Source organism: Phalacrocorax aristotelis, chromosome 12, assembly GCF_949628215.1.
Source record: "Phalacrocorax aristotelis chromosome 12, bGulAri2.1, whole genome shotgun sequence".
Taxonomy (NCBI): Eukaryota; Metazoa; Chordata; class Aves; order Suliformes; family Phalacrocoracidae; genus Phalacrocorax; species Phalacrocorax aristotelis.
The window spans coordinates 19,502,052-19,516,096 of record NC_134287.1 but is presented as its reverse complement, the minus strand read 5'-3'; the positions used below and the strand labels follow the sequence as shown (position 1 = coordinate 19,516,096).

At 45.7% G+C, this 14,045-nt stretch overlaps 1 protein-coding gene and 1 pseudogene across 2 annotated transcripts in view; one reads left to right on the top strand and one right to left on the bottom strand.

Moving 5' to 3' along the window:
• Positions 1-587, bottom strand: part of ZRANB1 (zinc finger RANBP2-type containing 1) — a 45,468-nt gene extending 44,881 nt beyond the window's left edge. Inside the window, exon 1 of one of the 2 annotated variants that reach the window (XM_075107626.1) lies at positions 476-587. The gene's annotated coding sequence lies outside the window, so the exon portion shown is untranslated. Of the gene's footprint in view, positions 1-214; positions 310-475 lie in introns of those variants that run through there. The other variant, XM_075107627.1, reaches the window with a different exon arrangement.
• A 5,883-nt stretch (positions 588-6,470) lies between these two features.
• On the top strand, positions 6,471-13,706 carry LOC142063843 (ankyrin repeat and SOCS box protein 3 pseudogene; annotated as a pseudogene).
• Positions 13,707-14,045: the final 339 nt, after the last annotated feature.

Genomic DNA, 14,045 nt, shown 5'->3' with positions numbered 1-14,045 from the left:
CTTCCCACACCGTACTTTATTTCGGATGAAGCGTCGGCAATAGGTGATACTATAGGCGATACCGTGGAAGTTCTGCTACCCAGGACTCGCACACCAGCAGGTAGCTCCCATCACCCACGCCACCACAGCGCAGGGATCAACAGAGGCATATCCAAAAAGGAATAAAAGGAGGAGGGGGGGAGAGAAGTGGGAGGCAGCAGAGGCATGATCTCACCCCAGCAGACCGAGGTACTGCAGCCCAGCGTTGGAGAAGCAGCCACAGGAGAAAAATCAGAGTTTCCTGCCTTTGTACCGAGGCTCTCGCTGCCGTAACGCGGCTTTCCCAGAGCCCCTCTCACCGCCGGCGGTGCCGGGACGGGGGTGTCCCGCCGCCCCGCCGGGGGGACGCCCCGCTCCCCGCGGGGCCCCGGCCGCTCCCCACGCCGCCCCCCGGCCGCTGCCCCGGCGCTGCCCGCGGAGGGGAGAGGGGCTTTACCTCGCCGCCGCCGGGAGCCGTCCCTCAGGCGCTGGAAGCCGCGCCGCCCCCCCCCCCCCCCGGCCCGCTGGCTGCGGCGTCCTCTCCCCGCTCAGGACATGGTCTCTCCCAGCGCGGCGGGCTGCCCCGGCCGCGGGCGCTCCCACTCGGCGGGGCGGGGGGGGGGGGGCCTGCCGCCCCGCTCCCCGGGCTCCTCTAATGGCGGCGGCTGGAGCGGCCCAAAGCAAAATAAACCCCCATACGGCCAGCAGCCCGCACGTCAGCCCAGCCTGCCGCCCTGCCCGGCGCCCATTGGCGGAGCCTGCCCCTTCCCTTCCGCCAATCGGCGCGCGTCTCTTTGGGGAGAACGGGTGATGTCATGCCTGCCGCTGGGTTCGCCCCGCCCCGCGGCGCACCGGGGGACCCGGATTCCCCCCGCACCCCCGGGACCCCCTGCCGCCCTCCCCACGCACCCCCGCGGCCGCGGCCCGCCCCGAGGCCAACCTGCCCTCGAGGCCCGCCTCAGAGTAACGCCCTGGCGGCGTCGGGAGCGGAGTCGGGCCTACGCTGCGCCGGGCGGTGGGGTACGGCGGCATCAGTGCTCCTACGGAAATAATCCCTCAGGCAACGCCCGCCCGACGGCACCGGGCAGAGCAGCCGTCGGAACCACCGCTCTGCGGCAGCCGATTCGCCCAGTGTCCCGACAGAAACATCTCCCTACGATACATAAAGATCACGATGGAGGGTCTCCCACCCAGCCTTTGCAGCCCCCTGCCTTTGCTGCCTTCCTGTTAATTCCTTCAGTTCTTCCACTGGAAAACAGTTCTCTGAGGACTGCTAAGAAATAAACTACCACGGTTTCCTCCACATGTCAATACTGGCCGTTCCCAACACAGCATGCCAAGTCCACAGTGTGGCCGTTGGGTGTTTGCCCCAGCCGGAAGGACTCTTTGGCCAAACAGCAGTCGTGGTGCAAAGCCCATTCCTCTTCCAGGGGGAAAAAGCCAGTAGCAAGTGCTCCACTAGCCCTTGGGTTCAGTCCTTGTGCTGGCTGTGCAATCATCTCCTTTGCTTTCTGCTCAGCGGTTGCATCTGCACCTTCCTTGAGCTGCTCGTGTAGGCTCCCTGACAGAAAAAGTGCATTTCCCCACATCCTCGCTCTTCCCATGTGGATCTTGCATCATTTGATACCTCACTTTTTTGTTCCTACTTTCTATTCCAGGCTTTCTCAGATGTTCTAGCACTTTTTATTGCTATGGTTTTGCGCCCTGTTCCCAGCCAAGGCGGTGGAGCGGGCTCTGTTGGCTAATGCCTTGGGCAAGGGGTTGCATTGGGAAATTAGCCTCTTCTGTCCAGCTGGATCCATCCCTCCTCGCTCCATCAACACAAAAGAAAAGTACCCGAGGTGTTCAAGCCGAGCAGTGATGCCTTGCGCTAGAGAAAATCCCTTTGTCCAACTGACAAACAACTAAAACTGGAGTCAGGACAAGTGAAATGTAATTGCTTGTGGAGACTGAAATAGAAATTTGTCTCCATTTGCAATTAAATTAGTTCCCTATAAACATAAAAATCTGCTGGGGGGGAGGGTAATGTGGTCTGTCTCTCCCAGACAAGTTATTTACCAAATTTCTTACTCCACTGAACAAGTTCAGCCCTGGTCTGCATTTTGGGAAACTTACCACCAATTACGTATCTTTAGCTATAGGAAAGATGGGGACAACTGTATTTTCTTTCACATGCCCACATAGAAGATCCAGATGAACTTGGGTAAGTCATGTAAAAGAAATATTCCTTATCTTAAGGAATCGTGCCATCTCCATGCTTGGAAATAATTCAGAAAATCCCTTGCTCATGGCATCTAGGCAAGATGATGGAAGAGCTGTCATGTAAGTGAACAACAAGTGGCGGGATAAATCTAAATGCTGCCACAACTGTACAATAATGGGAAGTTTCCAGAAATCATAAAATCATAGAACAGAATCATAGATTCATTAAGGTTGGAAAAAACCTCTAGGATCATCAAGTCCAACCATCAACCCAACACCCACAGGCCTCCTAAACTATGCCCTGAAGTGCCACGTCTACAGGTCTTTTAAATACCTCCAGGGATGGCGACTCCCCCACCTCTCTGGGCAGCCTGTGCCAGGGCCTGACCACTCTTGCAATGAAGACATTTTTCCTAATACCCAGTTAAACCTCCCCTGGTGCAACTTGAAGCTGTTTGCTCTCATTCTATCGCTAGTGACCTGGGAGAAGAGACCAACCCCCACCTCACACCAGCCCCTCTCAGGGGGTAGCAGAGAGCGAGAAGGGCTCCCCTCAGCCTCCTCTTCTCCAGGCTAAACCCCCCCAGCCCCCTCAGCCGCTCCCCAGCACACTTGCATAATAAATAATTTTTATAGATTAGACTGCATTAAAAAGTATGAAAATAAAATTAATATATAATTTTGGGGGAAACATCACTTCAGATTCTTCCAGAATATTTCTTAAACCTGTCAGGAAACCATTTGGTGATCACGGAAACGTGTTAAACAAAACACAGTGTACTGCAGCACATTAGGAGCATTAACGTACTTCTACAACACAGAAAAGGGCTTTAATGAAGCCAGACTCGTGTCTCTTCAGAGAGTTTTCTTGCATAGGTAAGAAAAAATAATGACCAACTAAAGAAAAAGGTAATAATTCTAGAGACAAGCAATTTTTGTATCTGCATAGCTGCTCTGCAGAACAGAAGCATTCAGGGGACGAAACAGGTGCCTGTAGGGTCCATGAAGGCAAACACGTGGCGAAATCAAATTTTAAAATAGTTACTACAGCTGTTACTCTCAAAGGCGAACCCTGGCTGTCTCTCCAAATTACAGGATGTTTTTAATGTTGGCGATATTATTCCTAAAGCCACGTCTTTGCCTTTATCTCAAAACACTGCTGGCATCTCCCGCAGGTTTACCTTGCAGGAGTTTGCCATTTGTTCTGGACTTAAACAATAAAATACAACAGGAATGACCTTTCAGCGGTTTAGAACGTTGATATTTACACGTATATTTTATCCAATAATAGCTTTCAGACTTCTAATTTGGAGAGAAATCAAAATCTACATGACTTGATAACCCAGTTCTCAATAGATTTGGTGTTTCATCATCTTTTTCTTTTTTAAATGTCAGAAAGATAATTCTATTTTTGCTAGAGGTAGCATAAGTTGTATGGAAGTACTAATTTCCTATATTCCACCCCAAATTTTCATCTTTTTCCACCAGTTTAAGGACAAATTTTAACTCCCTAGTAAGGAATCTGGAATAGTCGTACTCATTTGACAACTTAATATGTTATTTTGGGAGCTTTGCTTTGCAGAGTGAATTCACTCATGCCTTGGAGGTTATGTGCCTTCACTAACTGGGTGTGCAACTGCCCTCTCTAACTCGGAATAAACCCATAGCAAAACTCCGCCTCCATTCACATCTAAAAATATGGTTTGCACACATATGTCTTCCAGCTTTGGTTTCTTCCCCACTTCTCAAACATGGTAAATCCCTGTTCTTCCAACGCCCGCTGTTTTCTCCCCACCTTCCTCAGCCTTCCTCGGCCTCTCCGATCTCCTTTCTTCCCTTCCAGTTCCTCTAGAACAAGAGCTGCTCAGGAAAGAACTGAGAGTAAATTTCCTTGTCAGAACTCACAGATTTGATGAAATCCGAACGGCGCGCGCGAGTCGTGCAATTTAGCAGAAATATTGGTGGAACCCAGCTCAGAAACCCACCTGGTTCCTCCCCCTCGTCGGCCGGGGCCGCGCTGCCAGCGCTTGTGCAGCAGCCAGTAGCACAGGCTGCCTGAAGCAGGAGTCCTTTGTGCCTCTGAGGTGCGAGCCTTGCTGGCAGCCAGCAAGGCAGATGGCTGGGAAGTTCCCTTCCTTTTCTGTAAAGAATTTATAAATTTAGGATTTTTTTTCAGAATAACCCAGAATTGCAAATTGCCGCTCTCTCCTATTAAACAAGAGCACTTTGCACCACGCTGCCTTGCAAGACGCCCTATTTCTTCTGTCCTGATGCTTACTGTTAGTAAAAGGTTTCTCCCCTCAATCCTCCCTGACGTTTCTGTTCTGATTCACCCTGCTTATAACCAAGCAAATGATACCAAAAGCTATAATTAAAAGAAAAACTCGAAACATTTCGCAGTAGCGTATTTCTAGATGTTGCGTACAATAGCTGGGGGACTCGGTGAAGCAAAATTATGCTTCAGGTAAGCAAAAAAAGACATACACCGAATTATTTTACGCTGGCATGGACTGTTTTTGTGGCGCAGCAGAATTGCCTCAGCCTGAGTGCAAAGATTACATCTAGTTAGCGATGTATAAGTGCAGATCTCGCTCTTATGTAATTCTCTTTACCCTGGTAACTACTCGCTCTCAGGCAGAGCGCTGGCTCCCGTTAGGCAATTCATCCTCGGCTTATCCAGCAGCGGAGACGTACGTGCTCACCAGGCAGTTATTTCTCACTAGCTGAACTTTGAATATGCAGAACTCCCTGCTCACAGCAGCTCCTCAAATCCTGCGCCTGCCTTTGCTTTATTCAGTGTTTTCAGGCTTTTTGTGATCAAGGAAGACTTGCAAACTGAACTGAAACACTTAGTTAAAGGGTGAGGAATAAAAATGCACAAAAATCCAAAGGAAGCACAGTTTTTGAAGCTCTTGAGAACAGGATATTTTAAATGATTGACTGATCTGTTACCATTTTTCCATCCTCTCTCTGAGTCAGCCTCAGCCTTCACACCCAGTAAATCTCATACTTGTGGCTCTTTTTCCCATTTCAGTTTGAAACATAAAAATATTCAACTATAGCTAGATCACTATCCCCTTATCCAGACGAGGATGAAGTCAGAGAAGGCATAATGCTGCTGCATGTTGTTGCCGGCTGCCTCCCTGAGACCTGTAAACAAGCTTCAAATATTTGCAGCTGACCTCTGAGCAGGGAAGGGACGCAGGGTCCTTCCCTGTGATTACCCCCTGCTCCCTGTCATGATAGGAGAGCTACCACCCTCACATGAGCCCCAGTCTGGCTTCATGGCTGCATCCAGTGGGAAATGGCTTTCTTAATTCTACCCATTCCGATGGCTCAGTTTTTAGCCATTTCTCAAAAAAAACCCAACACACCCCATACTTGATAAAATATTTTCAGAGTCACAGGTTTTGTTCTGTCTTCCCCAGGGGCTTTGCTCTAAGAAGGGATGCCATGCACGTGGATCAAGCCCTTCTCCCTTTGGTCTTTTTTACTACAAGAAAAGTGAGGATTTATCCCATACCCTGAGCCACAAAACATGTCACCACATGGGGCAGGGGAAGAGGAACCGAAGAGGAACGCGGTCCTTTCTGCCTCGCTGTCTGTACCCCTTCTCCCAGAGGGCAGTCAGAGGCAGGAGCAGCTCACATCGCACAGCGAACGCTCGCCCATGTGTTCCTCCTCTTCCTCAGCCTCGGGGCTGCCCTACTTCAGAAGCACCGTGGTTCTCCATGGGGCCAGCAATAGGCACCTCACACCTCTCCAGGTGATCTATGCCCAGCAGAGGTGGGAGGTGCGTGTGATTATTTTAGGGACAGAATAGCTAGGAAAGATAGAGAATAAACTAGTATAGCTAGGAAAAACTGTGCAGCAATATGACAAAAGTGTGTGCTGAGTTGTTATCTCCTCCATCACTTTGAAATGTATTTCAATAGCAAAAAGAAAAAAGGTTAAAAGTGGGGAGCACTTGTATTGAAAGCTTCTCTGTGCACCGTGTTTTTCTTGCTTTCTCTCTGGTTCCGCAGGGAGCTGAGGAGGGGGGGTGAAGGAGTAAATCCATTGGGATAGGTCTTTCCAGCTGAAGGGTTTGAGCCACATGATCAGGAATCTTAGAAATGTTCCCTAGTTGGGCAGATGCTCAGTAGGTGAAGGAGCCTGTGCTGGATGGCCAACAGAAAAGCAACACGCATGGAGAAAAATGGGAAACTGGGAGGCGATGGGGTGGCTGTAGTCCAGCATGTGCATTCAGTATGGATCTGGAGACTCCAGGAGGCTGCAGGATCTGCCCATCCCAGATGGTGAGCACAGCGTGGCTGCTGCCGCTGCTCTAAGCATGCATCAGCAGGATTGTCACAGCAAAAGAATGCAGGGGGGAGGACAAAGAGAAGAGGAGAAAAAAGAGGGAAATAATTAAGGAAAATGTGAAATGGAGTATTAAAAGCAAAGGGAAAAGAAAACAGGAAAATGCAAAAAGCTCTTCGAACGCCCCCTTAAAGAGGGAGGACAATGACACGTAACAATGCAACTATAAAAGGAAGCAGCAGCCTGAGTCCCTTTAGGAGCATGTAAGACCTCTGTGAGGACTTGAGACAAAAATCCATGAGCAAAATGGACTAAAATCCATAAACTAATTGCTGTACAGAAATGTCAGGCCAAAAGAGGCTGGATTCTCCTGTGCAATGGCCAGCATCTCTCTTATCCTCAACAATGACAGATTTAACTACTACCAAGCACTGGGACCTCTCCAAAATGCTCCTGCCAGCAGAGAAAAGAAGTGTTGACAGAATTGTGGGGTAAGCGTAACAGTGACTCCTCCGATGCTGCTAACAGGCTAGATAAAAATACCGCATTATACAACCACTGGTGTTGGTGCCTAGGTTAGGCAGCTCCCTCCTCTGAGTACTGGCGTTAGTGAGTCCCACCAGTGGCATCACCCTTCCCCAGACATCATATAAAAGCCAGAGATGCTAAACTTGGAGGCTGTAGGTTTGGCTGTGAAGCTGAGAGGCAAGAACTCATGCATTTTTCTGCTTTAGGTGAGCACACCACTTTTCCTACGTAGCAAGGCAGTGTTATCAGGTGGCATAAATATGCCCCAAAGCTGAGCCAAGGTTAGCAGCCATTAGTGGTCAGCAAAAGCGAAAAGGGAATTTATTGTAAAAGAAGGCTATCCAGGAGCGTACAAGGCAACAGAGAAGGGGTGTTCTGTGTTCACTTTACAGAACACAGTAGTACATCATGCCGAGCATAATCAGTGCCAGCTAATCAGATTATTTGATGAGCCAGAGGGAGCAAAATCTATCTTTGAGTTGACGTAATCCTCTGATAGACTGCTTAAGGGTTCTGGATATGTTCATTGCATGTCTCAGAAGCCTTCCCCTTACCCATTCATTGAGACTTACCCTTTTTATGAGCAAATCTAGGATTAAACACACACAGTTTGAATAAAAACCAGCAAACGAAACAGGTAAGAGTGAGACTTCAAGGGAGCATAGCTAATGGAACGCTGCCAGTCGCCACACTACTGGTTTAGCAAGGTAGGGAAAGAATATCGGTGACACCAGGGACAGTTTAATGCTATTAGTGGAGACCTTATAAGGATGGTAACTGATGAAAGTAAGGAACACACGAGTCTGGAAGTAAACTGTGGAATGATTTTCTGGAAAGTCCTGAATTTTGGAGGAGAATAGATTTTTATTTTAATTCAGGCCTAGCCTGAGCCATAAATTCTTATTACTTTAATACCTTTGCCTTATTTTAGAGATATGTTCTGCAAAAAATCTATACCTTCTCCCACCATTTCCCTTCACAAATAGGCAGCTTCAACAACTGGATAAAAAATAGCTTTCAATCTTATTCTTACTTTTAATCTTACAGAAAGCTATTTAGCAGGATACCTCATAATGCTACGCTTTATTTACAGATACAACAAGAGGAAAATAAACAGAGAAGCAGAAGAATAAATAATTTTCAAACCAGGTTACTTTCCTGGAAGGACAGTTCTTTGACTGCTTTTATTCCTAACTTTAAAAGAAAATAATTTAGTAATTAAACATTGTTTAATTGTATCAGGCATCACAGAAGCGGCCTTCCCTTTTTGTATGTTATGCTAAAATGAGGGGGAGAAACAGAATAAAATAATTGCACTTGAACACTGTCTAGGATCACTGTCTCCCTCCCATTGCACAAAGAAATGCTGAAGCTAAGCTAAGACATTTATCGAGCAGCAGGAGCTCATTAGCTTGTTGTCAGTACTCTCTCCCACTGATAGCTCTTACGTGTCTATCTAGTAGGTAAGCAGTATTATAAATAGGCTTTCTGTAGCACACATTTCTGCTTTCATATAAAAAATAGGTTTGTTGTCTCCCATATAATCCTTGCCACCATGCGAAATACAGATTTTGTGATTCGGGAATGTGTTGCTTCAGTATTCCAACCACATGTCTCAACTGCATGTGAGTTTGTCTCGCCTAAGCTCTTTGAAAAAAAGTTTAAGCTTCAACAGCCTCCGCTTCCATATGACAGACAGCTCTGGAACTGCCCATGTCCAGCGACAGGTTTAAATTTACAGGGCTTTAACACAAAAGGACCATTTAGAGTATATATTGGGATTGTGTACAGCTGAAATTGCTTAAATATTACAGCAAGTTAGACCTTCTGTAGAGGTCAGAGTAAGGACTGAGTGTTAGAGAATTCAGAAGTATATTTAACTGAGGGGTAAACTCCTGTCTCAGCGATTGATGTCATAAGCCAGGCAGATCCCTGTATAATCATTTGTCTGCACACCTCATTACTGACCAAGAAAAACAAAAGCAGAGAGAGTGAGCCACTGACTTATGTTAGCCCAATGCAATTCAGCTTAATCAATAAAGCCAGTTTTACAAAATCATGCAAAATGTTGAGCTCCCACTGAAATAATTGGGAGTTGGTGAAGCTGCTCAGTCTCACGAAGGTCACGTTCCTCCGCTGGAGATTGAGCCTTAACAAACGTCGATATCCTTGAGCAGGGGGATTCACGTGCTTCTCTTCCAGGACACCGCACTGCTCCTCTTGCAGTGCCAGAGCTTTCATGGAGCCCACTTTCCTCAAGAAATCCCGCCACACATGTGTCTGTCAAGTCAACTGCTACAGTCAAGGGGCCTGGGCAAACACCCAAGGCCCAGGGAGAAAGTTCAGGTTTGGACCTTTGCCCGCAAGCCATACTTGATCAGTATAGAAAAATCACATTACACTGAGTATATTAGTAATAGTTATTACGCAACTGATGTAGATAGACTCCAGGGTACACAAGACAGAAGCAGAAGGCACTGTTCAGATGAAGGGGGCTGATTACTTGCATCAAACTAGGAAGCATGTTTCTCCAATGGAGCTAAAATCTGTTCAGATTAGTGCTTTCCTACCATTCTGCAGAAGAAACAGAAGTTCTGCCATTTCACTTCAGTGCTGTTTCTTTTATCTTGCCATCCTGCCTTTGAATTTCCCACTCTCTTAGTCCAAGTATGCTTCTTGCCCAGATAGCTTAGTCTTCAAGAGGTTTCACGTCGTTCTAAGGCACTCAGCGAAGAGGTCAAGTGGAGCTGGTCTTCCCTCAAAGCACCTATCTCCGAAGCTGAACCGTATTAATTTCTTGGCTGTCTTCCTCTCAGATCAGAGAATATTCCAAATAAGGTCTCACTGGTGTATTGCTCAGAATCAAAATAGCTTCATCTTATTTAAGTTTGATAACCCCTTGAGAAAAGTCTCTTGGAATTGGACTTCGACTTCCCTTTAGAGCTGTTGACTGCCTCACCATATGGTCCTGTTAGATCTTCTCAGTTAAATAGTGTTAAATCACAGTTCTGTCAACTCTCATTATTTTAATTTTTATCTTGGAATATTTGCTTTCTGTCCTAGACCTTCTGCCTCTAGAGTCAAGTGATTAAGTTAGACTCTGAGATTTTATTTTCAAAGTAGACTTCTAATCCCCAAGGCGGTGAAGAAAAGCATAAAATATGGACTAAATATAACCTCAGTGCAATCTGAAGGTTCAGAAACTGGAAGTCAAGACAAAAAAAGAACCACAAATATTTGTTCCTAAAACTCTTCATTTAAAAATATATTTCAAATGTTTTTGAGAATTACAAATAGGTTAATTTTTTTCCCAATGTTTTTGACTGCCAGTTCTACAATGCCGAAGATATTTCTTTTGATGCCAGTGCTGGACCAAAATCCCAGCTTAGTACAGAGGAATGAGTAGATTTGCTGTCACCAGGAGGTTGCTCAGGCTGAGGTCCTTACATCTCGTAGTAATCACGGTCTTCCTAGAACATTCCAGGAAAAATAAGTCTATGTTCTGGGTTACTTTTTGGGTAGATATGCTCTGTTTAGCTAATTTTCTCATACAGCAGAATACCTACGTATTCCTTTTCTTCCAGTACCATCAGTCATTGCATTTGGACTGCCTGGCTACAGTAGTCCCTCCCAGAGGTGACTGTGCGTCACTCTGGCTACAATAATTTCTTTGTACTTGTAGGCATCATCTACAGTTTTACACAGCTCTGGTGTTAAATATGTAGCAGATAATGTAATGGAATCATAAAATGATTTCATAGAAAGGGACCTCCAGAGGTTTTCTGCTTCACCCCCTGCTCAAAGCAGAGATAACTTTAAAGTTAGCTCCAGCTTGAAAGTCAGATCATGTTGCTCAGGGCCTTGTATAGTTGAGTCTGAATCCCTCCAAGGATGGAGATCCTACAGCTTCTCTGGGCCCTGTGTCCTGGGTCTGAGTGACACTGATTTTTTTTTTTCTACTATTTAGTCTAAGTTTGCACTAGTTGTCTCCAAAACATGTACACTCAGCCTCTTTTCAGTGTTGCAAGCCTATATGAAGTTCGATTTTGTTGTTTTTCAGTGAGAGATAATGTGACTAGAGATCATGAAACCCCAAGTTGGCTGAGGCTACACGAAATAAAAGAGATTCTAGGTTAGAAACACAAGCCATTAACCTAGAACACCAAGAAAAGCTTTGGCTTTTTTTTTTCCTTCCAGGCCAATACTGGAGGGGACATGATAAAAATCATTATTTAATTTATATTTATTGTACAAGTTTATAACTGGAACTGGTTAAAGGCCATTATTATTTCTTTTCAGCTTGAGTTTTTAAAGTTCTAAAATACTTAATTCTACAAGAGAAAAAATATTGAAAACTTGCCAGAAAAACATCAATGTTATTTAAAACAAAAAATGAAATGATCACAGAATTTGGGGCTTTTGTAATTTCTCCAGGAACTCTGGGACTTGCTCTCCAAAGCTCACTGTGATCTCCTAAGGTCTCCAGTGTCCAAGCCCAGGAGCCCAGCGTGGCTGGTCCAGAGATGGACTCTGAAGTGATAGGGATGCCTCGTCACAACGCGGGGTCCCTCAGAGAAAGAATCCATCCAGTCCAAGCCACCTCCCAGTCCCCCTGGCAAACTGGCAGGGAGTTGACTGGAGCACTTATTAGTGTAGCTCAAAAATGCGCTGAAACTCATTAGCTTCTGCAAAACAGTTTGGTTTCAACAAACTGCCATTTACCACAACATCTGTATTTTGGAAACTGTCTAGCGAGCAGTATTTCCCATCTAAAAGGAAGTAGTTTGCCTATCATGTAGCAGCCCTCCCTCCAACAACCATTTACCTACGAGCTGTTCTGAGATGTCCTGTCTCCTAAATGCAAGAAGAAAGCAACATACGCAGCTCACCACACTTGAAAACTTCTCAGTACATTTCACTGCATCTAAACTAGGCTAAACAAGTTACATCCTAGGCACGCTGACCCCTCAGGGGAATACAAACAGTCTAGTTCAGACTACAGTCACATTATGAAGACCTAATTTAGTCCTGATGTTTTGAGATACACATGCAAGCTGGTTTTCTACAAGGTGACCCCCAGCAGAGACAAGAAAATTTTTACCATTAGTGTGAAGACCTTGAGTTTTGATAAATGCTCTTGCCTTTCATCATCATCTGCATGCTATTTTTTTCCATCTTACTTACATTAAATGGTTGGTAGAAGAGGCTATAATTTATGCAGCACTCCAGACAGCTATCTCAGGGGTTACATGTAATGCAACCACCTTCATTAAATGCTATTTTTAAATAAATGGTCTCTAAAACACCATATAGTTTTACAACTGAAAAGACAACGGAGGCTACCTGGTATGGATGAAAAACTGAACTGCATTCAGCCACAAAAAAAGATGACTAAGAGGAGATGAAAAAAATGCTAGAAGAATGTTAAAGTAAAACATTTTGATATTCAGGCACATTTTTTTCCTCTCCTTACATAGAACATTTTTAAAAGGTGAGTCCTGATCCTGTGTAATTGTCCTTAACAGTTACTACCAAACACTTACACAGGAAAATTATTTAGATCTGCCAGCCACTCATTACTCTTCCTTGTGGTACCCATTTCCTTGGGTGCTCTGTTCTTCTCCATCACTGTGACAGCACTTCCCACACCAGAGGAAGTATTTAGCTCACATCTTCCTGTAGAGTAGCAATTTCCCCATTTTCATAACTCAAGCCTTCCTCACCCAGCAGCTGCAGTATCTGCTCAAATTGTTCAGTATTCATTTTGTGAGGGTTTTTTTAAAAGTCCTGGTTAGTCAAATTAGTTTGAGGGAAAGATTGTTAAAATGCTGAGGAAACTAATTAAGCAGGGCTACAGCATTGATGTTCCATAATACAGGGAGCGGGTACCAATCCATGAAGCAGCAGCTCACGCTTCACGTGAACGCCCGAGGCTGCTGGTTCGCACAGCTCCATCTGATGACTACATAAATTCAAAGACGTTTGAAGAGACATGTGCGCTGCACCTTTTGGCATGCCACAGGTCTTTGGAAAGTGTTTGCGTTCTTCTGGAAGGTGGGACTGACCCCGAAGAAGTTACCACTGAAGCAAACACTGCGCTGTTCCCAGCTGTTGAAAATGGACATGCAGACTTTGTAAAGTTTCTGCTCCAAAACAGAGCAAATGTTAAAGGATCTCATTCTTGGTCTGGGTGGAATTCTTTGCACCAAGCTTCCTTTCAGGGATGCACTGAGATAATGAAAATACTCCTGGAGGAAGGGGCAAGCAAGGAATGGACAAAAAAAGGGGTGACTTTGGAATTACACCTTTGCTGCTGCTCAGTATGGAAAGCTGGCGAGTTTAAGACTGCTTAAGACTGTATCCCATGGTGCAGATGTAAGCTCTCAAGCCAAGGACAGAGCCACTCCCCTGCTGATTACACAGCAGCTAAAATGGGCCAGAAAGAGATATTAGAGTTGCTAATACCAGCTACTGATTGGATTTGTGACAAAGGCGAAGGCAAAGTGAGCCCTGTGTATTCAGCAGTATATGGCGGCAGTAAAGAATGTTTGGAAATGTTACTTAAAGGCGGCTGCGGTCCAGATGCTCAAGAGTGCCTTGGCTTCAACCGCAGATCACCCGTGTGTATGGTCTTCCAAAATAGATTTTCTCTGTGAGCAAGAATGCCCTTATTTTCATCCTAGAGTTCACAAACTGGAAGAGACTTCCTCCAGCTGTAGAGCAAAACCTTTTAGACTACAAAGAGAAGTTCACTTGGACTCCCAGGAGCCATTTTGCCTCCATTTCTCCCCCGTCTCCTCTTTGTTGTCTCGAGATCCGGTCCATTTTAACGAGTGATGCCTGCGATCGGACTGGTTTGTCCAGGAATTGCCATTGCCAGCCTGTCTCCCAGACAAGCTACCCTCTTCAGTTAGATGTGCTGCGCGTTAATGCTATCCCAGAAGCGGAGGATTATCTGGGGCAGAGAGAGGAGGGAGGTCCCTCTAACACTCATA